The following is a 26,889-nucleotide window of genomic DNA, read 5'->3' as shown; positions in this document are numbered from 1 at the left end:
TGCCGGAACAGCATCAACCATGCCCTGACCTGGGCTAACCACACATTGCAACATTTCAGCAAAAAAAAAATTGACTCCAAGATGAATGCAGTCAAAAACAAACCAGCACTGCACACATTCCCTGCATCCACACCCTCACCCCCCTCGGCAGAGCGAGGCACAGCTGAGCCACACAGGCTGTGTGCTGGTAACCCACGTCTGCTGGGCAGAGCCCTCAGAGCCACAGTGCACCGGAACAAAACCACCAGCAACATCTGTACAGGCTTCTAATGGATTCCCAACACCTGCAAGAGTGGGAAGACACCTTTAAAATCCTGCGTACTTCTTCTATTCGGACATACCTGAGGATTCAGCCCTGGTACTTCATTTTTACCCACACAGTTATTTTTGATATGTGAGGACAGGGACTTCAGGAGTCGCCCCATGCTAAGGACACCAGCAGAAAAGTGATCCATTTGCAGGGAACTACTTGACGCGGATTAGCTACTGGCCTAACTATTAGAAGTGGAAGAAAATGGGAGTGCATCCTTTAACACAGACATAAATGTCAGAGCTGTCCTTAGGAGTGAAAGAATAATTATTGCCAGAAATAAAGCTGAAACATTTCATGTAAACACACAGATGCACGAATGGTGAACTTGTGAAGCTGTGTGCTCATTGCAAGGCCACAGAGAGTAATAGAGCAGTCGTAATTAATCTTGGTTAGAAATGCACAGAGAGCCCGCACATTTACCTGCCAGCCACAGCACGTGGTCTGCTAGCAGTGGTGACAATGGTCACAATGGATTTTGTTCCTTCCTTCCTTCCTCCCGTCCCTGGTCAGTCTCCCAAAAACACAGAGAGGTGGCTGAGCTCTTCCAAACAATCACTCCAGTTTGAAGGTAAATTCATTTCTGGTTTACGCTCAGAATGGAAAACAGAGCTGGGTGACACCACAAGTGATGACATCAGCTTTAATAGCGCCTCAAAACTTAGGTTATTTATGAAACATTTCTTCAACAATTCCCCAAACCCCTGGTATTTTTCCTGGCCTCCGGTTGCAAGGTGTTAGCCAAGAAAAGATACATTTCACACGAGTTTTGGAGATCTTTGCTCTGGTGATAGCTCGGAGCTGTATTCAGCACGAAGCCCCTGCACGATGACCTGAGCTGTCCCCTGCCCCTGTCTCCCTGTACAAACCCCATTTCCATTCTGCACCTCCGCTTTCTCCCACCACCCTGGGTCTCCTGTAACATTTAACCTGAAGATGTTCTGTATTTGGAGCATCAAAGTATTCTCTGCTGGACCTGTGGCTATTTGATGTGCACGTGGTTCTCATTAGCAAGGAATGGTTGGGGCTTTGTGAAGAGATTAACTCTGCTGAACTTGTTCGTCGGGTGAAAAACAACTTTCAGATGCAGAACTTCTGTGATCCTTCCTCAGCCAGGATGATTTTAGGATATGAAATAAACCAGTTGCAAAATCGGTCTTGCTCCTTGCAGACTCTGGGAGTGAGCAGCAATAAAGGGCATATTTATCAAAGGTTGGTGCTCAGAGTGAAGGAGTCCATATGGCTCTAGACTGGAGCTGGAGGTGGGGAAGAGGCAAAGGAGGGGGAAGAAGGGGGAAATTTTCAGTGAGGCCAAAAACCATGAGAGAAAACGTATATTTGAACAAGAGTATTGCATAAGGAGGCCTGAATGATATTTCCAGAGATAAGTCCAACAGACAGCAACTTTGTCAAGTGCTAAAAGAGAGGGAGTAGGACTGCTACTGCATTTACCCTGCTCGCTCGAGTGGCTGAAGAAGTCAGGTGACCATGAAAACTAAACAATAGAAAAAAATCCCTAAAGTCAAAATAGGGAAGATCCATTTTCAAAGCCTTTTAGTCTTTTTGTCTGTGTATTTCCCACAGCTATTTTTCAAGAGCTACCAGATTGCATCGTTGCAAGACCCAGGACAATACACAGTAAGTGAATTTATTCCAAGCAGAAAGAGATTTATTGCCCTGGAAAGTTTCCCCAGATATTCCAAAAATCATGTAACCCATACCTGGAATAAGTGTTGAGAGCCTCCCACTACCATACAGGGAATTAAAAAATTCTAGATACTAAAGCTGGATACTTGAAGCCAACACGAAAAAGAAATATTTAACTGCATAAAAATGAAGAACACTGGAAAAGTGAAAGAAATTTGTGTTGATTCAACCTAAAAGCACGAAAATAACTGACCAAGCTCCTGCCCCAAGTGTTGTGCTGCATTCTCACAGTTTAGCTGGCATTCACACCAGACCTGCCTCTGCCCCATCTACCAGAGAGAGAGGAAAAATTGCTTAAAGCCTCAGTATCATCAAGAGATTTATAAATGGCGAGGTTTAGTTACAGCAGATTGAATTCGTGTCTGCGTCTTATCAAACTGGAGCCAAATTATGCCACAGATCTCAGGCTTAAGGAGAGGCACAGGGAACAGACAAGCCATTCATTTGCACCCGGGGCACAAAAGGAAAGGGCCAGATGTGGGAGGGAAGGTGAAGTATCATTTAACCAGAGATGCTAAATCCAGGTCTTAAAGTGTGCCAAGGGAAAAAAAAAAACCAACCCAACCAACAAGTGAACAAATCCATCTGTTGTTGTTGGTTAACTCGATTACAGCCCCACCTCAGCACTGAAGGAGTTTCAGTGTGCTGCACAACTTCCCACCAGGACTGCATCCCTGCACTTCCCCAGGAGCGAGGGGGGAATGCTTTCTGCCACTGAAGGCTCTGAGATAGTTCAACATATTCTCTCCCCTGCCAGCACATGCTGTACGACTGAGAGTTTCACTTGGCAGAGCCCACGTTCAGAAAAGCTGGAAACACACCACCAGGCTTCCCACAGCTTCTTTACACTCCCTCGTGCTGGAGCAGAGTGGAAGTTATTCTGAAGACTGAGAAAAATGTCAGTTTAAAATATTCCTGCGTGGATTTGGCACCAGTTATCTTGCTTAGTGTCTTCACTGTAAATTAATTAGCTCTTCTGCAGACACATTTTCTATTTATAACACTTTCCCTCTGTGACATTGGAGCTGACTTCTTCCTGCCTAAATATTAGATGCCATCTGTGGGCTCCCTGTTGTTTCACCCACAAGTCAAACAAACAAACCACAACTGAAAGCACTGCTATCAGTGCATTCAGAAACAAGGCTGATGGTAAATCTTAAATTTGGGACCATTGAATGGACAACATGCATACACAAATTTGAAAAAAAAAAAATCGTAATAATGGCTGCCCCATCCTTCTGTGAAAAGAGGATGCTGACCAACATTGCTCCCAGCACTGAAGGTCTTCAGCTTTGTCACCCCCTCTCTTTCTCTTATAACAACATGCAAGTGTTCTTTACTACTTTCAGAGGGGAAACCTTAAAAGACCGTGAAAAGATGATTCTAATATGCACAAGGAACCAAAATAAATTTTGAGAAGCCACACAACAGGTTATAGCCAAGCCAGGAAACTTCACATACCCAAGAGCTAACTCTACTGCCTTCTTCACTGTCTCTTTATGAGGTCTTCAACTGATCAATAAAATGTAGAACAAATATAAGTTATTAAAAAAAAAAATAGAAAATACTTTAAATCTTTGCTTTAATCCCTAGAGGTGGAGCTGCCCTCTCATAATAAATTTCTCGTAATTCCCTACAGATATATGACATTTAAATTTACACACATGCCAAAATAATTAAAAAAAAAGGCACTTCAGTTGGGAATAGGTAGCTGGAAATTCCTGCTCCTCCTCCCCTGAGGATCTAATTTAGAAATATGTTGTGTAAGAGTTTTGTTCCCACATAAAGAAAAATAATCAACCATTGGAAGGCATAATACACAGCCCATGAGGGGATGCAGGGGAGCAGGTGAAGGAAAAAAGGCCAATGAGGCTTTGGGGACAGGAAGAAGTGGTGTGAAAGGAGCGCACCTGAAGAACAAATATTGCTGTGCAGGGACTTGAGGGCTCCACAGAGGGGAGAACCCTGCGTGATGCATCCAAGAGATTGTTGCTCAAGCAACTGCAGAGATAAGCATTGTGCACTGGAAAGAGAATGGAGAACCTATAGAGGAAACACTGCTGTCAGTCAAAACAATATTTTTTCCTTTCTCTAGATAGACTGCGATAGAAAAGGAAAACTTATTGCCTTCATGAATTCTTATCAACATTTATATATCAGGCTTTAATATTTCACACATTCAAGGTGACTGAAAGTGTCCCTCCTCCCCTCTGAGGTTTTCTCTCTAGTGCACAGCAGAGATTTTTGAAGACATCCATTATCACAGACCAATTCCTTAGCAAATATTTCCCTATAAAAGATTTTCCCAAAGCTTCCTACAGGACACACAAGTCTGTTCCACCTGGTGCTGCATTCAACCAAAACTAAAACCCAGCGCCCAGAGTCCCAATGGCCTGAACTCTGTTCCATGAACACTGATCAATTTTCTTCTCCACATTCTCATCACCATTTCTGATCCAGCTTCAGACAGATAAAAGACAGAGAGAAAAACCTATGAATAAATAGATATACCACACAACCCTTGCCTGAACATCCTTGTGCACCTTGGAAAACATTTGATGTGTTTTGTACCTCCCAGTGGCTCCCAACACCAATTTGCAGTTATAATCAGTTTTTCATCTCGGCTCTCACACCACAAAGACCACTACCCAATTAATGGTTGCATCTCCTTCTCTCCTTACAGAACTGGGGAGATGTTGAGCTTAGTTATAGTGTGGAATAATTCCTCGACCCTGCTTTCAGAGATTACTGCCTCCACACCAGCTAGAAGCAAAGAAATCAAATGTCTCCATCTGCAGCTTTCAGGTTCTTCACTAACATTTTAAATAGAGATTTGGGCAAAAATTATGGCAATTGGTACCCCTGAAAAAAATATTCTGCCACTTAAGGCTTTGAAATTACTTATTAAATGATTATTGAGACTCTAATCAATCGCATTCCAGAGATTTTTTTTTTTAAAAAAAGCAATTTCTGAGAGGCTTTAAAGCTTTAACACTCTTTGTGTCTATAACAAGTGCTTAGATTCCACAGCTTTGCCTGGATTTAAACACTTCCTAACACATTTAAGTTCATCAAACTTCTGCAAGGTCAGCACAAGATGTTCTGGGGCAAATGCCTTCTAACCCTTGCACATCCAAGCTCCAATAGCAAAAGAAAAGGAAAGTGGGATACATCACAGGATTTGTTTGCCATTAATGTTACAGATCATCCCCACTTATGCAAGTTTTAGCAGAGACTGATGCAATGATTAAACAAGACCCTGGTTAAAAGCAGCAAAGACTTCAGAGGGCAGGAAAGGAGGGAGAAGGAAATGTGACACAAATCAAAAAACTGGTGTTTGACAGATGGGGAAAAAAAAAAAAGAAGTCCAAAGCAGAGGCATGAAAAAGCAAAAGGCTCACATAACAAGAGGAAATTGAGAAAATTTGAAGGAAACACAGGAAAATGAAAAATCAATTCACTTGATACAAAAAAAAAATGTTACGTGCTGGGCTTTTTTATGCCTTCTATTTACACAAATAAGAGATGCAGCAGGAAGCAGGGGAAAATTAAATGCTGAATTCTTCCCCAGTCACACAGCAGAGCAGAATGAGGTTTGCAGGACTCTCAGAATGGAATGGACATACCAGAGTTGCCCACTGATATTAAGCTTGTCTTATTGCTTTAAGGTCCCTTTCTAGGGACAAGTTTCATCACAAGAGCAGGCCCAGTAATTACAGGCAGGTCTCCTTCTCGGTGATGAAGTTCCAGCCATGCCCAGACAACATCAAAAAGGAAGGAGCATCCATCAGGTCTCCTACAAGCCCTTGGTCAAAAATTGGGAAAGCATCAGGCACGAATAAGTGGGAAATGATGGATCTGAGCAGCTATTCCTTTGGCATCTCTGCTAAAGGGTCTTCCAGAAAGAGTTTATATCCAGGCAGCTCGTCCTAGCAGTGCCCATAGCTTCCTAATCAAATTAGAAAAATTGAGTCATTAGGGTCAAGTGACCAGCCACAAAATGATTAAAGACAATAATCAAGAAATCGAAACTAATTAGTACCTAAGCCTATTAAAATGGCTTCAAAATAAATTACTTCTACATGAATTTATGGCCGGAGGTTCAATTTTGAAAAGTAAGAGAAGCTTCAGGTAGAAGTTGCAGCGTTCCTGAGAAGAGCAGAGCATTTCACTGAGACAGAAAAACACAGGGGAAAAAAAAAAAAAAAGAAGGGTTTTTTGGTTCCAAGTCAGCATTTTCAGGTGAATAAGCAGATTTTGAAGGGTCAGGTGGTCCAGGGCTTGCAGTCTGAGCTCATCTGAAGAGCCTTGCACAGAACTGATGGTTAACTCATCTACAGCTGCATGTCTAAATACCTAACTTCAGGAAATTTTACTCCTAAGAGTAAAAGCTATAAAAAGAACTGTTTTCAGAAGTTCTGAGAAGCTCAGGGGAGAAAACTAGAAAACAAGTCATCTCCATCGATTTGTGGTTGTTGGAAAACCTCAGAGTCTGGGATTTTTGGATGTGTGGAGACCCAGAAGCTGAGGTACCCTCTTGGTTACACAGAATTGGATAGGCCACCAGATTTCTAGGTTTTTCTAATGGAAATACTGCAAATGCAACCCTTAATTTAAGACATCTCCGCATTTTCGTATCTATTCTCCATTAAAACCAAGGAATGGAAATGAGCATAAAAATTAGGAGTTATAGGGAACAGAAAAACCTCATGCAAATATTTCGTACGTCAAGTTCAATTCTGATTTCATTTAAGAAAATAATTTTGACCTGCTTTTATTAGGAACATGAATCCAAAGAGATTCACACAGTCCCTATATAGGTTATCCTCGTGCAAAGACAAAGTTCTTTCAGAGACAACACTTCCAGGAGCTGTGAAATTAAGCACATTATTCTTTCCATAGCTGAGGGTTCCTTGCTAGCCCAGTCTCTTCTGCAAGCTGTCAGTACATTTTAGGAAACACATTTTCTTGCATCTCAGCTCCTACTTCGAAGCACACTCACAGATTTTTTTTTTTTCTCACAGCAGCAAGTAACAAAGTGCATAACCAACTAACCACATCATCAAGAGTAATAACACAGCAAGTATTTTTTAAGTTCAGAATTAATGGTGTGATTATTAGAGTCAAAATAAAGCAGAATTAATCCCCCCTTTTTTTTCTTTTTATCTCCTGCCCATAACTTTTTTACTCCTGCCCTACACATTTTCAGATGTTTCTTTAGCTGCTGTATCATTTAGTTTGATAGAAAAAGGAGTTTGCTCCCCTGCCCTTTAAGAAGTTGTCACATAGTTTCAGCTTTTCAGTGAATGAGAAATTAAGTTTCTTTTCAAATTTTCTCTTTTCTTACACCAGTTCTTACTACTTTTCCTATGTACTCTCAATTCTTGCCTCAGCCCCTTCACTAGATCTCTATGCCGCCTTTATCCCAGGTTCCCCCTACAAAATCCCATGGATTCTTTCAGAGCTTTGGCTGCAGCAGTTTTCTCTCTTTCTCTCTCTCTTTCATGGCCCTCCTCCAGTCACTGCCTTGTTCTAGGGCTCAGTACCAAAAAAACCCCATCTGGTACATGTTAAATGAGCTTTGATTGAAAATTACAATTTTTTTTTTTTTTTTTTTTTTTTTTTTTTTTTTTTTTTTTTTTTTTTTTTTTTTTTTTGTGGCTGGAATAGGCCACTCTGGCTAAAAAAGCAAAGGGAAGCTGGGAACAGCAGCTGCAGAGTTTATTCAGGACCTGCAGTGGGTTGCATCTGCACCATGCCTGAGGTGAGCACAGCACAGAGCTCCAGGCTCCTCTCCTGAGAAGCTTTGGTTGGGGTAAGGATAGGAGCACACTGGGCTGAGGGGCAGAGAGGTCCTAAATTCAGCTTTGCAGGTGCCCCTTGGGATTAAGTCCTGAGATCTCCTGAAATCTGCCCCAGCACAATTTCTGCAGGCACACCACGAGCCACACGGGCCAGCAGGCAGCTCTGCCTGCTGACAGAGAAAGGAGTTAAAGCTCAAAATTACATGCACAGCACATTTCTCAGTGTTACACCAGATAAGCAGCACGTCTGGCAGTAATTCAGCTTGAGCCTGTTCTGTTTCGAGGGGTGTGTGTTTCTTGAGGTTTGGCTACCAAATGTTGTCCTCTAATTATCATTGCTTCCTGGAGTTCTGCAGCCCCTGAGAGAGATCCTCACTGGATGCATTGTGCTCTTTGCAGTAGTAGCAGCTGCGTGTGTTCACCTGGATGCATCCATCAGGGCAGAGCTCCTTAACACTGTTTCAATCATCTTTGCAGGAAAATCAGTGCTAAGCAACCCCAAATCTCCCCTCTGCTTCTTGCTTACATGAAGCTTTCAGCCATTCTGCAGGTTGCTGTAAAGATGAGAGTCTATTGCTTGTTAGCGATAAAAATGTTAATTTGGCCCTGCTGTAAAATAAACCCAATCCGAAATAATAAAAAAAGAATAAAAATAAAAATCACATTAAAGGAGTTACAGCAAATTTCCTAGGTAATGAAGAAGGTATGGCCCTTCATTTCCACCTCTATCATTAGTTACAGATGTTGAATTTTAAAACATTTTTTCCATGATCGTGGGCTGTACACCCTGGGAAAACAAATATCTGGGAGAGGGAGAGGAATTTGCTGAGGAACATTCCTCCAACAGTAGGTTGGTTTTGGGGTTTTTTTTTGGTTTTTTTTCATCCATTGATTTACAAGCTCCTGATTTACAAGCTGTGAATGAATAGTAGCCTTCAACAACAGGAAGCCATGGCATTGAGAAACCCTAGAGCGTCAGGTGGAGCCTGGAGACAAGGCTGTCTGCTAGCGGGGAAATTCGCTCCAGGAGCCGCCTGTAATCAGAGCTGTTAGCCAGAAGGAAATGTCTTCAGCACTCTTACATGGCTCTTAATCAGATACTGACAGAGAGCCTTTGATCAGCGCATTTCCAGGACGAGGGGAGCTGCAGCTTGCAGTGCGCCTACACACATCTCACAGCCAGCTCCCGAGGTGTGCAGGAACGGGAACCGCGCTGACCTCACCCTCCTCTCCCCCTTTCCTTCTGCTGCCTCAGAAGACAGGAACGAGCAGCATGGAGCACCACAGATGCCTGACGGCTTTGCCGGTGCCCCGCCTGCAGCAGGGAGTCAGACAGCGTTCCCTCGTGTGCCTGGTGGCATTTGACAGCCCGGGGATGGAGCAGCAGGAGGGAGAACACACCTGGTCAGCTGCCCCTCGCTGGTCCAGGCTCACGGCGAGTCAGGGCTGGAGGACCAGACTAAAACAGTCCCCCATAACAAGAACTGTGGCCTAAATAAGAGTGTTAAGGCAGCACTGCTGAAGATTAACACCCTACGTCCTGTCAAGCTCCCTCAGAACGGATTACATTAAACAACTCCTAAGTACTAGGTGTGTAATAGCTTACAGAAGGTATTGCACGGGAAGCATCAGCTTCACCCAGAGTGTAAAATGCTGTGGCACTCGGTAAAAGAAGAAGCGAAGCAGCTCTGGACGTTCTCCGTCCATGTCATTGCAGGAAGGTTCTGCAGCATAAAAGTCGGCACATGCCAGGAGTCATTTCTTGACTCATAAGGGTAATTCGGGAAACCGAAAAAGGCTCCTGAGCTTTTATTACTCGAGGAAGGGGGACTCTGTTTCTAATAAGCTGAAGACCACAACAAGAGGTTCCACACATTACACGAGTTAAGCAGTGAAAGAACAGGAGGCTACGGAGGGAGAGGTGGGGGAAAGATGGTTTGGGGTCCCATTCCACTGAAAGAATGTGCTGTGTGCAGAAAGATCATCAGGCAAAACAGGAATATATTAATCAGGCAGTCATTCCTCATCCTCTTACATCACCTGGCTGCAGCCTGGTGCAGCAGGGGTCCGGAGCAGTGGGCGATCACACACAGCACAGGCAGTGACCTGTGCAGCACATATGGAATATACATTGCAGAAACAGGAGATAAAAGCTCACCTGCTGTTCTGTGGCTTTCTTAATAGAGTGCCTATGCACCACCGGGTGAATTAAGAGCAGGGTAGCAGCTTTAACTCTGCATTTCCTCACCTCTGTGTTAGAACGCCTTTCTTGTTTAATTTAAGTACTTATTAAGTCATTGAGGAAATGAAGGAAATGAAGAATGGGATGTCAAGGCAGAGAGTAATTTCAATGGAGCAAAGGAGCCTTCTCAATTTTTTTCAGTCTTATTCCATTGTGAAAGATACTCCACAACATAAAACAGATCTAGGAGAGCTATTCTACGGCAGATGCACTCTGTAATAGTATCATCAATAATTATATACACTTTAAAAATAATAACAACCATGAATGGCTCTCTAAGGTGAAAGAATACTGGCACTGTTGTTCACAAATACACCAAAGAACCAAAGGAGATCAAACCAAACATTCAAATGCCCTAAAAAAGCTTTACACCTTCAGGGATGAAGAGGGAAAAAAAATATTAGAACATTTGACACATAAGTGGTAGCTCATTTAGAGATTGAGAGCGCACCTGCATGAAATGTATACAAATTTCATTAGGCAAACAACTGGTTTGGATACTGGCAGAATAAAACACAAAATTCTGACAGCATTTTGTGGCAGAAATCTCACCTTGGCCTTACTGCTTGCCCCTTCCTCCTCTGTGTGTTAGGAGATCAGATAAAGTACTTCAACCCAAATTCATCCCACATCACTTTTGGTGCCCCAGCAAAGAAAACAGTTGATCAAAAAAAATCAACTGTAGTTCCACATCATGGTCTGGATCACGTGTGAAATTTGAGATTTCATTGGTTCTTATTTTCGGTATTTTCCTGGGCTTTCCCACCACTGCCTGCTATACAACATATATCACATAATCCTGGCTTTCCATTAAATAAGTTTCCTATTTGCTCTCACACACAAAGTGATCTTATCATGGACCCACACGTCGTCGCTTGCAGCAAGAATGACCTTCTAAGTGATTGTTTCCTTGTCAAGCTAATTCTGCCATCCAGCTAATCTAAAATTTAATACAGAAATTCTCAGAACCAGCTTTCTACTGTTTCATGAACAACCATTTCAAGGAAAACCGAGATGAACTCAACACAAAGCAGAATAGATCTCTTTCCTCCCTGTGGCCTTTAGAAGGTATCTGTTATTTCAGCAAAACTTTTTCCATCGTGGAGGGAAACAACCCAAACGGTGGAGATGGAAATTCTCATTAAACTCTTTAAGAAGCTTGTCAACCAAAGGCAGCTGATGGAAAAGGAACAAAAAGAGGATAATGGTGATGCCCAATATGGATTCAGTGAGCTTGGTTAGCCTAGAGCATTGTGCCTGTCCTGAGGAGACAGCAAAGCACCCAAGGAGAAATCCTCCCTGGCTGTTGCATGAGGGATGTCAAATATTGGGATGCTGCTGTCCTTGTGGATGTTTGTAGATACACATTTCTGAGGCAAAACATAAACAAGTGGAACCACCGTGCAAGGCCCAAAACAAGAGCAACCTTGTGTGCTAGCCCACAGATTGAAAGCAGATGTAGGGCTTGGTAATTAGGCCTGATTCGAGCCGCATGAAGTGCATAAAAGCGGTTGTTTTGGAAATGAAGGGAAGGACCAAGGTAACGTAAACACAATTTGTCTTTCTGCTGCACATGGCAACAGATTAAAGAAAATGAAAGAGTTAATCATGGGGCAAAAAAAAAAAAAAAATCTTCGGGGAGGGTACTTACGTACTCTCATCCTTCAAAACTGAAATGTTTAAATGCTCCTCTTTCAGGGTTTGTATTTGCATTATGCTGATGTGCAACCTGATCAAAAAGCTCATTTATTTTATAAAGTTCTATATTTATCGAACACATGTCTCCAAAAATGCACAATCAAAGCGGTTGTGAACTCATCAGGAAGAGATTGCTGATAGCTGACTGCTCTGGTCACTGAGACTCCTGCTTCAATGGAACTCCTGCTTCCCAGCATTTGGATCAAGACCTCGTGCTTGGGAAAGACTGAAGGCTGGCATAACCTTTTCCAGATGAGTGACACCAAAATGGTGCCTGGAGGAAGTCACTGTAGATGGATCACATGATCTCATGATCTGTTCTGTGGGTTTTGGCTTTGCAGAGAATTGAAACCCTTCCCACCCTGTTCCCAAAGAACCAAAATGTGATTTCACAGGATCGACAGGACACAAAATTCAGAGGTTGCTCCAATATCCTTTCAAGGTGCGTTGGGGCCTCTGGGTGTTGGATTTAATTAGTCAGGCTCTTCCAGCATCCCCCTACCTGGGATGCGATGTGGGCATGTGACAACGTGAGATTTCTTTGTTTATCTCACTAAATGCTGTCAGTCACACACAGGACACAAACACATTTTATTAAACTCAGTGAAAATGTTTCATTAAACACCAAGGTTGTGTAGGCTAAAATCCATTGCTCACAGTATCATCACACAGATGAAAACAACCCTTTTTTTTTTTTTAACTTTGAGAAAGAAGATCTGCTATTTAATAACTGCCTGGAGCTATACTGAGGGTATCAGTGTTGTAAATACTCCCTACTCTTAATCTCTACTTTGTGTTTTTCGTCAAAAAATGATGCCAAATGTTGCCATTTGGCTTTTAGCTCAGTTTGTCCAAAAGTCAAAGCACCACAAAAGACCTGCGCTCCTCTAAGATTAAACACATGCATTCCCACCCTACCTGCTTTTGTAACAGCAGGATTATTACTCTCTCTGTCTCTTTTGCCCCTCCTCAGTACATAAAAAAACAGTTTTAAGTCGCAGTGTGCCTGTTTTAAAGGCATTGCCCTAATAGGCCTTGCAAGAAGTTTTAGAATTGGAGTACAGGTATCTGAAGTAATTACAAGCACACAAGTTCTCAGTAGGAAATTAAATTAAGGTTCCTTGTCCATGTTCTCAGAGCATATATATACACACATATATATGTGTGTATATATATGGAACTTCACCAATAATAATTTTTACTGATGCACTTTAGGACTGGGATTTCTATGTTTTCAGAGGGGTTTATTGGGGTTTGCTCTTTTTTTTTTTTTACCCCTGAATATTGTAGGGTTCAACAGTCTCAGGCTGAAAGGAAGTAAAATCATTTTTATCAATGCAGAACAGCCAAAAGAATTTTTTCCCCCTTTGGTTTCTCCAAAGATGTGTTAAAATCAGGTTCTTGCCCTGCAAAGGGTGGCAGGATGTTACATTTCTCACGTCTCAGAAATTCACTTATTCTCTTAATATGGAATGTATCACAGTAGCAGCAGTGCCATTCCATTAGAATTTTGAAACAGGATAACGAGCTAAATATCCTCCTTTTTTTTCCCAGCTAATTAGAGGCTTGGATACACTTTGAAACATTAGTGAGTGCTGTAGCTTTAGCCTGAACGATCCAGTAGAACCGAGGTCAGCAAAAATAAATCTCACACAAGGAAGAAGCTCTGAGAAAGACTTTCAGGTGGTTTCCTTGGGGGAAGGTGATGTGAGAAAGCAGAGTGTGCCTTACAGAGGCTCCTTCCACAGTTATCATCAACCCTCAACTCACTTTGGCTTCTGAGCCACTTAGATATTGATTTACAGAAAGCCAGTGTACACCACTACTCACAAAAGAAGATATTTTTGCATTGGGATTTTTTGTGTGTGGGTTTAGGGTTGTTTTCAATGGCTTTTCCTGTTTCATCACAAAGTCTGAGGCAGCAGAGGCAACTCTAACCCATCACAGTACTCAGGGCTTCGTGTTCCCCACAGTGAGAGAGATTTCTGCAGCCTCAGAGGCAGTGAAGCCAAAAGCACAACAGCTCGAGCTGATACAAAAAACATTCAGGAACTCAGACTCTGAAGTTGGGGATGAAAAAAAAAAAAAGGAAGCTGTTTGTTTTGAACATAGCGACATTAAGTTCCAATTTAAAGGCAATTCAGGAATCTCTGCAACCGTTTCAGATTTGTCAGCCCAGTGGTTTATGAAAACAACACGAATTCTCTCTCAAAGCAGGGGTGCTCACTGCTCCCCCTTCCTCAAACACACACACACACACACTTTGGACCATGCAATGCTTATTTTAAAGGAAATTCAGTGCCCTGTATCACCTTTGAGAGGCTCTGCTCTCAGGTTAGAGCTCCTGAGTGGGGAGAGCCCTTTCATGGCAAGGAGGGTCATGAAGCCCTTTTAGTTTCCCCAGCTTTGTTTCACTAACTTGTTTCCACATTTCAGTTTAAAAAACCAAAAATCCCCAACAAAAGCAACAACCACAAATTAAAAAAACAGCACAAACAACCGATCAAGGAAAAAAAAAATCAAAACCAAATAAAAGTAGCCTTTGACTGATGTTCATTTTCACTATTTTGCAATGCACAAGCTCCTTTTAACTGAGAGCAGTGTAGCTATAAGATATTTAAGGTTATGCTGAAACAGTTTCTCAATTAAACTAAGCTTTCTTCCACCTTCAAACACAAACTGACACTTTCACAATTCATATTTCTAGCTTTCTGTGGGAAGGAGTGGCTCCAGGCTGCACCAGAAAAGCCAATATTAACTCCAGAAGTTGTCCCAATCCTGCAGAAAACCTCTCAGCAGGCTGGGAGCTCTGCAGCTGATGAGAGGATACCAACACAGCACAAATGAATCAGAGGAGTCTGGAAATGTGTCTTCCAGCAGTTCAGCTGCCAGCCAATACAGCTCCGGTATCTAGACAGGCCTTTTCTCCAATGCGTGGTTAATTAATAATTTAATACATAACATTAATTTTTGTCTCCGATCAGTTCGCATCTGCTGGGTTATGAAGTTACCCTCAAGCTCCCCTTTCCCTGTCAGGAGGGATACTGTTCTCCTAATATTTTAGTAAGGATAAAATCAGTGGTACAGGATGGCAACAGCCTCCTTCAGAGACATATTCCTGGCAGGGGGAGACATAAACATTAATGTTTAGACTTCTGTCTAAATTCCTAAAGACCTTCACTGTCCTCAGGTATTTCTCCTCTCCCAGGATCAGTTCTCATTGCAACCAGCCAGTGGTCAGATTCAAAGATCAGCTGGATCATCTTTCAGACTGAGCAAAATACACGAGAAAGCAAACCTGGAAGGTCTTTAAGTTGAATGCAGTAGCAGCTCTCAGGCACTCCTTTCCTGTTTAGATAAACAAAGTAATTCACATCCATCCCTGGATGATTTCAATATGAGTTTTGGGGGGTTTTTTTGTAAGATCATCTTCCTTGTTCTCATAGAATACACCTCAGGGGAAAAAATTAAAGCCTTATTTCAGGATATTTGGCTGAACAACTGTTTCTACCAAACCGTGTCTGAGATTTTATCCCCTTTCTACTTTCCCAATTCCACCAGCCAAAGCATTGCCAGTATCCCTTACCTTGAAGGCTTATTTGCTCTTAATAGAAAAGTTATGCATCAGTGCACAATCATCCGAAGGCCAGATGGATTATTCTTCCCTCAGCTGAGTTTAATGTCTGTCGGTATTACAACATATTGGGACTTGATAATTTATGAAAACTGTTTACCTTGCGAGGTCTCCCAGCCGCTGGAAGTATAAAACTCAGGGAGATCTCCTTTGTCCAGGAATGCCAGCTCTTTTAAGGCATGTGTCTGCAAACTGCTCTGTCCTCAAACACATAAATATCAAATATTTCCTCATCGTATCCTCTCGGTTGCCAGTGTAATGGACTCCTTGCAAGTTTCATTGTGGCAACATTAAAATAGTCCGTACCATGAGATATTGCAAATGCGATCGTTTCTGCTCAATAAAGAATTATTTTGTTGGTTGTTCAGTGGGAGCCATGAGAGACTAAAGACATATGGAAGAATAGGAAAAGGTAACCCAGCAGGATTTTCATCTTTTTTTTTCCAACCCCCTCTAGCCCTCATTAAATACCGGCAAGCAAGCTTTTGGCCAGACAACCTCCCACCCACAGACCCCACCAGCTATTACTTTTTAGAATTAACTGAGAACTGTTACATAACCTGAAAAATAGAAAAAGGTAAGATAAAGAGTGGTATCAACATTCTCTAGACCTCCCTTTAATGAAGCTTTTTTTTTTTTTTTTGCCGCTACCAGCACCTTAATTTTATTAATAAGGTTTCACTACATTTACAGAGGCAAAGGAATCAAAGTGGTTTCATGATAACACAAGCAGCTGTAGCAGACACTTCAGGCAGCTTCCAGCACCACATTTCCACCAGGGAACAGTTTCCTCTGTATTCAAGGTACTGCTACATCCCCACTTCTACTCCAAAAGAAGGAAGAAAAAACTGAAATCCCCCAAAACCCAGACCTAAACCTGACACGCTGGCACACTCCCTTTTCCTGGGAACACTTCAAGGCACACAGCAAAAATGGTTTCACGTTTCTCTTTCATTCCGAGTCAATAAAAAGCTGAGCAGTCATGGATGAAGATGTGTTACTGAGACTCCCAGAAATGTAAAACATTTTAAAATTGAAACTGCTGGCCTTTAAGTGGCAGTAGGTAATAGCTGAGGTGCAGCCATGCTGCTTTTAATTTAACAGCACTGAGTGACAAATGATAGCACGGCGTGGAGAGAAACGGCCTCCCTGCAGAGTCCTGCTCTTTACCACATTTTTAGTGTGCTTACTAATCAAATATGAAAATAAGCACGCTGTAAGCAGCACCTTTTAGTTTATGAAGGGACTTGAACTAAAACCTCACAGACCTCTCAGGCAGTTGAGCTAGGAAGGTTTTCCATCTGGAAATTATCTCTTGCTGTAAAAATTTCTCCCTTTCACCTTTATGTTTATCAGAAAGCCAAACATAAAAGCCTAAACAGGGGATTTTTGGAAGTCTTTAGCAAGGCCTAGCATAGTCAAAGTCAAAAATGCTATGTAAACTATGGGTGTAAAATTCCTTAACTCTATCAAGGTACTCCTCTCTTACCCTAGTGCTTATTTCAAGACTTGTCCTCAGCCTGTTTCTTTACTCACAGCCATTTTATTTACTCACAGTTTACCATCCCAGTCTGGGGACAACAATTGTGTCCTCCTGCTTCTGACCCAGCTCCAAACTTTAATCTCAAGACTCCCATCATTTACCCTCTACCATCTGAGGACATTTTTTTGCTTTGACTTAACCATTCAGACCACCTCATTGCCCTACAATTCAAACCTCGTATGAATTCAATTCCTAAGCACAAGCAGTGTCTGATAGCCCCAAGTATGAAACAAAACAATGAAGTTTATGCAACCAAGCAAAGGATGGTTTGCAGGGGACAGCAACTTTCGCCTCGCTCCTCACAGAAGGTGCCTTATTCAGACATTGAAGTGGGATTTTAATCAGCCGTGAAACTTCCTGCAAGGAAGCAAGCGGTGTACCTTTGGTTCTGTTTGCTTTGGTGAGATGGGACGGTGCTGCTGCCGTGCCAGAGAAAAGGCGCAGGGTCTCAGGTGCAGCAAACCCTTCTCATGGGCTGCCAGGGCAGGAACCAGAAACATCCCCGAGAGGAGATGCTACACCTGCCCCGCCACGCCCAGAGGGAGAAGATAAAAATCCACAAAGCAATCCCAATCCGTGGGCATCCAGGTGCCACAGGAGGACAGCAGGAGCGCTTTTTATCCCCCCTGCTCCTTGAGCATTGCCTTTGGCCACACACAGGATCCCGATGCGTGACAAATTGTTCTGTCTCCGAGGACTACACGCAGCCCTTTGTCTCCAAAGGGTAAGTCAAAGCCCTGATTTATGTGAGGCTACAGCCACTGCTTCACCCTGTGAGAGGGTTTTTGTTGTGTGTTTTAGACTCGGTGTCCGCGTCCTGTGCATGGGAGGAGGAGGAAGGTGCTGAAGTTCAGAGCAGCATAAAGGACTGTCACTCAGTGACAGCAGGGTTTGGGCACTCGGCTTCTGCACAACCCGAAGTCTCTGTGACTTAATAACTAGGTAGGCAGGCTGTTTGAAGCCAGTTTAAATGTGTAACAATAGCAGAGAAGAGCAAGGGACAGAGCTGGAAATAAAACATGTCAGCTCAGCTGACAAATTCAAGGAGCTACTGCTGTTTTCTACCTTGATTTATTCAGGGAAAGTAAAAAGAGCATATAGATTTGAATAACTGCATTTGCCCGATTCTCACCAAAGGAAAAGCTGTCTCTCCAACAGCAAAGGCTCAGCGGTGTTTCCCAGAGTCACAGATACACAGAGGTGACACAGACATAGACCAGACCTGGCATGTTCTAGGACCTATCTCAGGCAAAATTTTTAATTGCTGGAGCCAAGCCCCACCATGCTACCAATGCTATTGAATAAAAGCTTTCATCTGAAGCAATGTTTTTACATCCTGAAATTGGTCCTGATCGACTTCACCTCTGGGTAATCAACAGGCACCCCTAAGGGATTTTTTGTTTCCACTGCCCAGTTTCCTTGCCCCCACTGGCATTCTGGTAATGGAAATTTGACATGCAGAACCCAAGTCATTCAAAGCCAATGATCTTGTTAATTAAGGGCCTCCTGCCTTCAGATTTCTTCCAAAAGTCAGATTTTCCTTTAGCTCCTCCAGACCTCCCTTGTCTTACTGTTTCAGTTGCTTCAGCCTCAGCACTTTACCAGAACTGCAGGGTATGTCTGTACAGCAAGGCTTAAAAAACGCCTTAATCTTTCACACTAAAGCTCACAAGGTTCAATCAGATGAGAAACAGCCGAAACTCTGGTCAGCGGAGCCTAATCAGCGTAGATGAGGCCCTCTATCCTTCCCTGGTGTAATTGGAAGTAAAACATGCAAGAAAAACAAGAGGAAGAAAGGGCTGGAGGCAGAGGTGATCATCTTAAACCACGGACTAATCATTCATAATCTGCATTCACCTATTTAGCAAATACATCCTCTTCCTTTTCATGGGCACGTGTTGACACCCGCAGTTAATTACTCCCAGAAAGTTAACTCTCCGAGGCGATATTTCCACCCTGCTTAATTGCACGAGAACCAACTCGCAGTCCATCAGCGCTGATGAGCACTGACACCCTCCTGTCAGCCGAGTAATTTGTTGGCAGGAAATGCCACAGACGCTTTTCTCCTCCACCTTTCAAAGCTTCTCATGCAAACGAGGCGGGGTAATTAGCACTGACCTTTGGGCTAATGCTGGCTGCCAGTCAGCAGGTGTGTTTGTACGTCCCTATTGAACAGCTAGGAGCGCAAAAGACGGGCAGCAGGCAGGCGGTAGTGCTCACAGTCCGCTCCACCGGCCGGGTTTGGGATGTTTCCCCCCACCGCTGCTAGAGACTGCCCAGAAGGAACAAAATTCCATGGCATTCCACAACTCATAGGATTAAAGGCAAAATTTAGACCAAGGACCAAAAAGAAAAAAAGCCCCCCCCCCCCACCAGAAAGCAAAACAAGAGGTTTTCATTCAGAAAACTTCCAGTGATAAAAAAGTGCAGGCAATGGGGGAGTTGCAGGAGTGTGAGCAAACTGAAGTCTGGTCTGGGAGATTCCACTTTTGCGGAAAAGGTGATTTGAAGCTGCAAACACTAAGGGCTCAAGAGTTAAAGTGACCGCATGATGCTCCAGGTTTCCACAAGTGACTTCCCCAGGACAAGGAAGGGCACGGAGGGCTGCCCAGCCCATCCCACTAAACCCTTCAGGGTTTACTCTGAGCTCCCTTGCTCCAGGCAAATTGGTTACAGTCTCATTCACTGTCAAGCAAATCCATCAGAAGATAAATCACCCTACATTAATCTTTTGCAGTCTGCCTATAATACAAAAGAGCAGCAACCTGACACTTTAATCATGGCACTGTTACAAGCTGCTGTTCCCCACCAAGCTGAAAGCTCCTTCTGCACTTGGGCCCATCATCACGAGCCTCTTCACAGCTGTCACAGGGTGGGAAATGCCATCTCTGCCTGTTTTCAGGAATGAAGATTAATCCAGAAACCAAGGGAAGTTGCTGGTGCCTACCAGGAGGAAGCAAATGGTGCTGGAGCACAGGTATCCAAGCAACTCCCCCACATGAGGGTTTCAGCTTGCTCTGAAGATACAGAACTGCTGGCACGAGGATCTCCATGGTACAAAGCCAACAGGTTCTCACTCCAATTCAGTCTGAATCCTCAGAAAAATAACGTTTTCCCCTAGGAAGCTATTTGTCACCAGGATACCTTCCCTACCTGCCACATCCATAGAGTTTGCCACTGCAATAAACTCTCTCCTTTTTTTTTCAGCATCTCCAGTTTGCCAAAGGTAACAAAAGTATTCGTGCAGTGACGTGCACCGTCTTACATGGGTGGACATAAAGAACTACTTCAGAAATCCATAACTGATCCACTAAGATTACTTTTCCTAGCGGAAATTTTTTCCCTAGTGTTATTTTTACTAGTGGAAAAATACCTATTTTTCCACTAGGAAAATACACAACTAATTGTCTGTCCGGGGTTTATACTTTAAAGAAGTCACATTTGCATCTGCAGCAGCAGAAATGAGCTTTATCTGGGGAGAAGGGGAAGGATGACGTATATTAAGCTGATTAATTAATCACAAGGTCACATTCCTGAAGAAAAGGAGTCCTGCCCAAAGAATTTCCATTAGAAAACAAGGCAAGACATACAGGCTACATCTAGAAGTAAAATTGAGATAAATTCTTCTAAGTCGCACACATTTCTCTTTCCGAGTTGCTCCATAAAACAAGTCTTTCCCTTTGAACCAGAGGAAATATTCTTGGACAACTTTTCTTTAGGAGATGCTGAGCCAGAAGCTTCCTCTGAAGCCAGGGAAAACTGCAGTGTCCCAACACCTTCAAGCAGATATACACACACACGCATGTATCACACGTACATAACACACACCGAGCTGCAGGAAGACATTTGAAACAGAGTTCCCTTTTGTATTTACTTTACAATCACCCTGGGACACAACAAATTAACCGAACTAATCAACTAATAGAGCACGTTAACTCTCTCACAATCTAGATGTTGTGGTTGCTGAATGCGGGAATTGATACCAGGCAGCCTTTAGTCACTGACTGTGTTACTGATTATGTCCAATTATGGCAAAGAAAAAGGATTCTGAAACATTTGAGCTGGGGCAGAGAGAGAGAAGCATAATTTGTGCCTTATGTTAGGCAGATCTCCCTCCCCTATTACAGCATTATTCAATTATTCACCATCTATTTACCACCACGGAGACAATCTGGCCGTGTGCTCTGCAGTATTTCCCCCTTTGCCCAAGCTGTCTGATGCTCACACGTCCCATTCTCAGGGCACCAAGGGGTGACACCGAGGCAGGCTGCTCTGGAGCGGCTCAGATCATGCTCAGCTCGCAGCCGATTTGTCAAGGTGGGAGGTTGAGTTTCAGGCCTGGAATGCGATTCATATTTCAGTGTCCTGACAAGAGGCAGCGCCGGTGCCCTGCGCAGGCAGGGAAAGCGATCCCGGGCCTGTCTGCAGCCTGGTTATCCCACACAGCCTGCACAGGGAATGCCTCCTGTGTGTGGGCACCTCAGGGCTGCTCCTCCCGCCTGCCAGCACCAGTAGCTGGGTGAGCTCTCTGCTCGTGGCTGTGTCTGGCATCCACAGCTCTGACACACACGGGGCACGCAGCACAAACCAGGCAACGCTCCCTGCTCACCTTGAGTGAAGTGTTAATTTAGGGGAGCAAAGCACCTTGCTTCTTTTCCACCACAAACGCCCCCCTTGCCCAACCCCGAGTTAAAAATAAAGACCAAAATAAAATAAAAGTAAATCGTTCAGTATCAACTTGTAAAGGAAAACGTCTAATTCAGCAAAAGATTTGCAGCTCAAAGGGTGCAAAAGAGGCTGAGACTGTCACACTCCAAACTGAGTTTAGTCTCTTGGAGGCCTCTAAAACCTAACCTGTCCCTAAGCACAAAATTATTTCTCTCCTTCCTATCACATAAATCTTTAATTTAGTAAATATCCTCATGGTAAATTAGCCCAGCACCCATCTGCCCAGGAAAGCGTGGGAAGAGGAAGCCTGGAGTTGAAGGAAAGAAGGCAGCTCTATTCCCACCATGCAGATAATAAATGTCACAGGGAGTTTTAATCACTTTTTAAAGGTACTCATGCCATCACACCTGAAAACCTTACAGTTTATAACACACTTCATAAAAGCAGGAACTCTTGGGTCTAGATAACACTTGAGAAGAGCCAAGCATCTATCTTAGGGCACATTTGCCCAGCCAGGCAGGACACACAAGAGCAGGGGTACAAACCAAGGCTACCACCATTCCTGGTTATAGTTCACCAACTTCCACTTCTCAAGCCACACAAAAAAAAAAATCTCTGCATCACCCCAAGGCCCAGCAGAGATCCCAACCCATGCAGCACCCCCAGGTCACAAGGCCAGGCACCCACACCAGGGGGCTTTCCACGGAAAGAGGTTCCTGGCCTCTCTCAGGGCCTTGCAGGTCACCTGTAGCAGAGCAGCCACGCCAGGAACCCCCTCTCATCAGCCACACAAAACTCTCCCAAGACAGATTTTAACCTGTGATGGCCTACAAACCAACACAAGACTGCTCTAGGTCTACCTCAAATCCGAGAGCACCAAAAAAAAAGACAATATCAGGGGTTATTTTACCTTTTGCCAGCCAGCAGACAGCAACCCTCAGGAAGTCCTGGCACGTTTGGTCATCAGAAAGAGCCACACACGCTCGTCCTGCCCACAGTTGCTTTAAGCACCGCTTTAAGTACACACAGCTGTGACAGGGGAGCCTCCATTTACACCCAAGCATGGAAGCACTCTTCAGATTACACAGCATTTTAAACAGGTGCTGAGGACCGTGCACGACAAAAGGTCATAAAAAAATAGGAACACAAATCCCAGGGGTGGTTTGGGTTTTTTTCCCTTTAGAAATGTTTTTAATTGATTCCGCAGGACAGGACGCCAGAGTAGCTTATTAATCCCAATATAAGTTTTGCCCTGAGTAAAAGGCTGGACTGGATTTACTTTTATCCAGATCTGTCCCTTGTGTAACTCTGTGGAAGACAATCAAGTTCCAGCATGGGAAAATACACACTTTTACATCTAAATGCAAGCTGTCTTTATTAACTCGCCGCAGATGGATGCAGGTGCAGGTAGTTGCTACTGATCCCATTTGAAAACTCAGCTACACAGTTTCCCCTAAAGGTATGTGGATGCTAAAAGGAAAAAGTTGAAGCTGCTCAGGTCAAATGTTAAGCTCCTACAACAAAAAGAGAGGTTCCTGTGACAGTAGGACAAGTTTCTGGTTGCTTGGGTCTCCAGTGTTGCTCGGTGATGACCACAGGGTCCAGGACAAGAGCACATCCTGCACCAGGGAATATCCATCTGGATGACTGGGAGATGCATTTTGGGCCCCTGAGGATGTGGCATATTTCTCTCTTGCATGTCATTACATTAAACCACTTCTTCTGCATCAGATGATCATTTCCTCAGCAGTTTCTGAAAGGAGCTAAATCCCTTAACTGCCTTGGAGTAAATCCTCAAGTCATTCGGTATCTCCAGGGGCCACGGGGCTCCAGCTGTGCCAGGCTTGGAACAGCAAGAAAGGGGACAGGCATCTCTCTAGTCAAGCCTCAGAAAAGCAAGATAAAGCACAATAAAGCTTGATCATCTTTCATTTTTGAGGTTTTTGTTTGCTTGTTTGGCCGTGGCTCAGTTAGTTTTGATCAGATTTGTCGGGGGGTTTTTTTTTTTGTTTTTTTTTTTTTTTTTGTTTTTTTCCTCTCATCAGTTAAGAGGAATTAAACCAAAGGAAAGGCCCTGCTCGTTTGATCAACCCACCCAGGCACTTTTGTAAACATGCAGTGACTCCACATGTGGTATCACTCAGTTAATAAATGGAAGCTCATGCTCTCACCATCCCTGTGGCTGTGCACTGCACCAGCCCCTCACAGGTAACAAACAGGACGCTGATTTTTCCCAGAGAAACCCCAGCTGAGGTAGAGCTGGAGGTCTGGAGCAATCCAGACCACGGAAATGCAAAACCAGGATTTCCCAAAACCTTCAGAGAAACACCTGCAACCTGAGCACACCACAGATGGTGTTCCTGGTGGGCTTCTGCCAACCTCTGAGCCCATCCAAAAGCTACCACGCTGTAAAGATTTTGTGGCCTCCTCATCAGAAAATTCACAGGGGGGAACAGAGTTCAAGGCTGTATGAGAAATGTTTTGCCCCTGGATAGGTTTTATCTTTTTTTTTTTTTTTGTAGCTCATGAAATTCCTTCTTTGAACAAAAAGAAAAGGGTCAGGGCGTGACATCAAAGCTTGCACAGGTGACGCCAAAACCTTCATGCCCTTCTGTCCAGCAAGAGGCTTTAACAAGAGCAATCTTTTCCTGCAGGAGAGAACAACATCCTCCCTAAGATGCCCTCACTGGAAAACAGATTGGTTTTGTTGGGCTTGTTAGCTGACCCATTAAAGTTTTTTGAAATTATCAGTTCCCCACTGGCTGCACCTGCACTGCTCAGGACTGCTGGCATTGAGAGAACACTTTCTAAGCAGAAAAATGCTCATTTGTGGAAATTCCTATTATTCTGTGAAAAATCTAAAAATATTTATCCCCAAAGCAACCCAATAAGCAGCTAATGAGTTTACCGATGTGCTGGGCTCAGTTTTTCTGCTGTGAGGACTGTCCCAGAGCAGAAAGCCACGGATTCGAGAGAGAACAGGAAGTCATATAAACTCCAGCTACACATCTGGCTGGAGGCTAGAAATTTCCCGTTTCTTGGCAGGTGGGCATGGATATCCAGACTCTCCTCTTTTGGGCTCCCGGGAGTCGTGTGTGGGGGCAGGAATCCCAGAAGGTCTTTCCAAATCTTCAGCCGGGTTGTAAATCCTGGGTTTTTTCCGGCTTCCTCAGGATTTTATGCTCCGTGGACCAGAAAACCCCCAAAGCCCTGAGAACCAGGATTGTCCAAAAAAAAAAAAAAATCCTCCAGGGGTAAATGCTGTGGAATCCACAGCTAGATGTAATCATTCATTGAAGAATGGAAAAAAGATAGGAGAGGCTGGGATTTCACCTCCCCTTGGCTTCAGCAGCACCCTTGGTGGGGTGGCTGTGCCTTCCAGCTGTGCATCCTGCAGGGCTCTGGGTCCTGCTTGGCATCTGTCTTCCACCCCCAGCCACAGGACCCGTGGCCTTCTTCCAGTTTAATTTATCTGGGTGGCAATTTTCAGGCTTTGGAGATGCCACCGCCTCTGATTTTCACGTGCTTTGAACAGCTGCTTCAACAGGTTCTCCAAAACGGTGGTTAAAAATCATAGCCTAAGAAAAGGAAATGACTACTGCCAGCAAGAGTATAAAATATTTTATAAAATTGTATCCACTAAAGGGGTCTTCTTTCTAACTGTGAAAAAAAAAACCACCAAAAAAAAACCCCAGAAAAAATCCCACATGGTTTATTTTTAACCTTTGCGTCACTGTTTCTATCTCTGAATTATCATTAGAATCTACTCTGAGCACACAAATGCACACAAAAGCTTTTTTTTAAAAAAATAGGATTATTAAAATGAAATTATTTTTCTTTCTTTCTTTCTTTCTTTCTTTCTTTCTTTCTTTCTTTTCTTTCTTTTCTTTCTTTTCTTTCTTTCGTGATTTTTTGGAATGCAAATGTCAGAAGTTCTCTGAGCGCATCGGTACTCAGCCAGGCTTGGGGACTGAGCTCGATTCTGTGGGAGCACAGCAAGGTACAGAGCTCAACATGCAGCACCAAAATGAGATTATAATGGGTGCTGCAACTACCTGGTTTTGAAGGATGGGATCTTTCAGCCCAGGGAAGGGTTTAGAGTAGAGACGAAGCAAATATTCTTCCAATTACAGGCCATTGATTACCTCCCATTGGTCTACCAAGGAGTAAACACCATGTAGCTTTACACGATTTATGTAATTTTATTCACCATGCTCCCACTAAAATCAAATTAAAATCCCTTCCTTGCATCTTTTTGTTCAAAACCTTATCCCTTTTCCTTCCCTCACTGTGAGTCATTATCTTACAATAAAAATACGCTCTATTGTGACCACATGGAGTCAGTGATCTGAAGCTTTAATTGCCTTCATCATGTCCCTTAGTTAGGTAATTCAAGAAAAATAAAGGTTACAGAGAGTGGGGAGGTGAAAAGTCTTTTCTCGAGCCACAGGATTCCTTCACGCTTTTGGTCATCATTGATAGGCACTGTAGTGACTACATGATCTTTAACAGAGTGTTCTTGAAACACAAATTCAGCAGAAAATAAAGCAACAAAACTGCACTCAGCAAACAATAGAAACCCAGTGTTTTGGCACTGCCTGAAGAAATGAGAGTGAAATTATCAGGGTTGCAAAAACATTTATTTCCACTTACAGAGCAAAAAACTCGCCAGCAAAATCAAGTTGTTTGATCGATTTTAGTTTTTATTAAGTCATCCCGCCACAGCCATAGTCTCCACGTTAAAACCTACTGCAATTTCATTTATTAAACCTTAAAAAAAAAAAAAAAAAAAAAATCATACAAGCTGATGCCATACTCTTAAATTTCTTGAAGCTACAATTGACTTGTAACCAAATCCCACCGGTGCATTACAAAACAGGGCTGTCAAGCCATAACAGCTCTATTACAGCTTCTGCTCCAGCCTCTGAGAGCCTTTGCACAGACTGCCAAAACCCACACCTACCCAGGGGAAGTCATGTCCAACAACAGAGGGGAGGAAATCTGTTGGAACCCTGAACGCTGAGGGTTTTTGGCTTTCTGTGTTAACAGGCACTGACCCTCAAGCAAACACTGCATCTGACCTGAGGCCGTGGGAGAGGCTTCCAAAATTGAGTGACAGCACTGGGATTGGGGGTGTGGAGTTTGGATAGAAGTGTGTGATGTCACAGGGTGCAAAACTTAGGATTTAAAGTTCTAGTATATAGTAATGTATGTGGGGCAAGAGGGAGGATTTAGGGTGCAGGCTAAGTTCTTCTTCTTTCACCTTCTTCTTTCTGGGTTTGG

The 26,889-nt window shown here is 43.4% G+C and overlaps 1 long non-coding RNA gene across 1 annotated transcript in view; it reads right to left on the bottom strand.

The window, feature by feature from the left end:
* Positions 1 to 22,572, bottom strand: part of LOC136304082 (uncharacterized) — a 33,449-nt gene extending 10,877 nt beyond the window's left edge. Inside the window, exon 1 of the long non-coding RNA XR_010724377.1 lies at positions 22,517 to 22,572. This is a non-coding gene — a long non-coding RNA (uncharacterized lncRNA). The remainder of the gene's footprint in view (positions 1 to 22,516) is intronic.
* Between the last annotated feature and the right edge of the window lie 4,317 nt (positions 22,573 to 26,889).

Source organism: Chamaea fasciata, unplaced genomic scaffold (assembly GCF_029207755.1).
Source record: "Chamaea fasciata isolate MVZ Bird 193981 ecotype frontalis unplaced genomic scaffold, bChaFas1.0.hap1 SCAF_2, whole genome shotgun sequence".
Taxonomy (NCBI): domain Eukaryota; kingdom Metazoa; phylum Chordata; class Aves; order Passeriformes; family Sylviidae; genus Chamaea; species Chamaea fasciata.
The sequence above is the reverse complement of the archived record's forward strand: the minus strand, read 5'-3'. Positions and strand labels throughout refer to the sequence as shown.